This window comes from Cryptotermes secundus, unplaced genomic scaffold (assembly GCF_002891405.2).
Source record: "Cryptotermes secundus unplaced genomic scaffold, Csec_1.0 scaffold688, whole genome shotgun sequence".
Lineage (NCBI taxonomy): Eukaryota > Metazoa > Arthropoda > Insecta > Blattodea > Kalotermitidae > Cryptotermes > Cryptotermes secundus.
The window spans coordinates 425,799-428,683 of NW_019725012.1; positions in this window are offsets into that span (position 1 = coordinate 425,799).

Genomic DNA, 2,885 nt, shown 5'->3' on the forward strand with positions numbered 1-2,885 from the left:
TACTTGACTGTAATTTGTCTATGACTTATAATGTGTTTTGTCTATAATGTAATTACTTTCATCTACACTGTGCTCTGTCTGTAATTGGCCTTGCGGCTGTTGACATGCCACATAAATAATAATAGAGAATTGAATTGAATTATTACTATTTGTTTGTTTGTTTCTTGTCTGCATTATTGATCTATGTCAATGAAGTTATTATTATTATTATTATTATTATTATTGCTGTTTTTTGTTTACCTGTCTGCATGAATGCGTTTTTCCTCGAGTGCTTGCCTGTAATTTGTCTTTGACTTTATGTTGTGATTGTACATAATATAATTACTTGTATCTATACTGCGCTGTGTCTGTAATTGGCCTTGTGGCTCATAAATAATAAAGAATTGAACTGGATTATTTCTCAAGCATTCAGAGCGAGCAGACGTGTTGTACTGTGTGCTCCTGCTTCTGTTGCTTGTGAATCTTGTGAATCCAGTGTTCGTGTGTTCTGTGTGGCTTCATGGTGGCCAGCCTGGATGTTTGTCCATTATGTGACAAGCCATTTTAAGGAAAGCAGAAATTTGTTCGTTGTGGTGTGTGTGAAATGAGATTTCATTGTGTGTCTGCAACCTGGAGAGTCCAAGCAGGCTACTATAACAGCGGCAGTAAGTCCATATATATAAGTGCAAAGTCATCTGGCTCTAGCAGCACTGATAAGGGCCCTGCCAAATCATTCGGATCTCTATCTAATGAAGGAGCTCTGAGTTGCATTTCATCTAACAAAGAGGCCTCCCTGCTCATCTCTGTGAGTACTCAGCTTCAAGTTATTCAACACAATGGACAATGCATCATGCAGCTGATTGAGTCCCCTGTGGATATGGTCACTAATTTAACTAAAGAGGTTGCCCATCTTAAGAATGATATTTTGCTGCTGAAACAGGAAATTAAAAATCCACATAACGATATTGAAGCCTCCCCCTGGGCTCTTAGGGAGCAGCGCATTCTGCTGGTGGAAAAGTCCCACAAGGAAGCAACCAAAGTGTGCCTTCAGTTGCTCTCCCCTGCTATTTCTGTACTTGCTGCAGTTCGGATTTCACCCTCTGGGCCTACAGTGCTATCGTTAGGTACAGAAATAAGACCACCACCAGCACTCCTGCTGAAATTGCTGTTGTTAACAAGGTTAAACCTCGCAGACAGCTCCTCATTGGTGTTAGCAGCTCACAATTCTTGCCTGTCATCACAAAACTTGAAAGACTGAAGGCACTTTTTGTCTCTCCGTTTAGCCCCGAGGTTACTGCTGATGACAAGCACAAGTCATTCAATGAGTAATTGAGTTTAAAAGCGTTGGTCTGCATGAGACTCAAAACTAAATTCAACTCACACTCTTCCTTTCATATTTCTGTAGTGGAAGACAAATTTTCTCTAATAAATAACACTGGTGTCTGGCCTTTTGGTTGACTGATTGCTCCATATTATGACAAGCTTACACCTAACCAGGTATTTAGCCCCAGTACACCTGAAGCGGGATCTCGCACTGTCGCTATTAAATCTGCAGCAGATCCGGCCAGTAATGATGGGGCTAATGGAGGCAGCTCGACATCCACATAAACATGAATTCTTACACTGATGTCAGCACGAGTCGTTCGGCCATGTCACATGTGAATTTCAGTAACTATCTTGGCATTTATTATTAAAATGTAAGAGGTCTCAGGACCAAGTGACTTGAATTTTACGACGTGTGCGTGCCTCAAATTTTGACATAATTTGTCTGTCTGAGACACGGCTCAACATCCTGTGCTATGATCACAATATATTTCCTAATAAGTACACTGTTTACGGGTCTGACCGGCCATATATAAACAAGCCTCGTGGTGGTGGTGATGTATTAACAGCCATTTCACATTCATTCAGTTTCACCATGGCTTCTTGCAGCAAGTGTCTTCGTGTTCCTACAGACCAGCTGGAAAATGTTGTGAACGAGATTTGTTCTGATGATGATAGTGGCGATGAAATAATGATTCCTGAATTAGATGAAGTTGATAGTGACAATAATACAGTGACAGACAATGATCCACAAGACAGTAATCATGAACAGTTACCTATCAAGAGGGCCGTGCCTGACACGCCCATCTCATGGACGTACGGAGACATTGTACCAACAATAGTTCCATTTACTAGTAGTTCCGGGATGAAAATTGATATAACATATAAAATGCACCCCTTTTCATGGATTAAAATTTTTCTGGATGACGACTTAGTAAATCACATCACAACTGAAACCAATCGCTATGCTCACCAGCACTTCAACACACGAGTTAGCTTCTCACTCTCGAGAACACAATTACAAATATGTCACACCAGATGAAATCTGGACATACTTAGGAATTGTGTTCATGATAGGAATCGACAAATGCCCTGAAATTGAAGAATATTGGTCCACTAGGCCCCTATTTCACACTCCATGGTATGCGGCGGTTCCAACAGATTTCAAAATTGCATTTTGCTGACAACGATGCACGACCAGCTTACTGTGAAGATCACTGTATAAAGTTAGGCCAATTATAGACTCATTAGTAGGGAAATTTAGAAACACATATATCCCTGAAAAGGAAATTGCAATAGATGAAGGAATGATCGCTTGGAAAGGACGGATTATCTTCCGAGTATATATGCCCGATAAACCTGATAAGTATGGTATAAAGGCTTATCTTGTTTGTGAATCGACAAGTGGATATATTTGGAATTTTGAAATTTATTGCAGAAAATCAAGACCTATAAAGGAATTAGTTGTCGATCTCTTGGGGCCACAGCTTCTAGATAAAGGGTATCATCTCTACCAGGATAACTATTACAATAGTGTAGAATTGTGTGAGACGTTATTACAGAGAAATACCTATGTGTGTGGA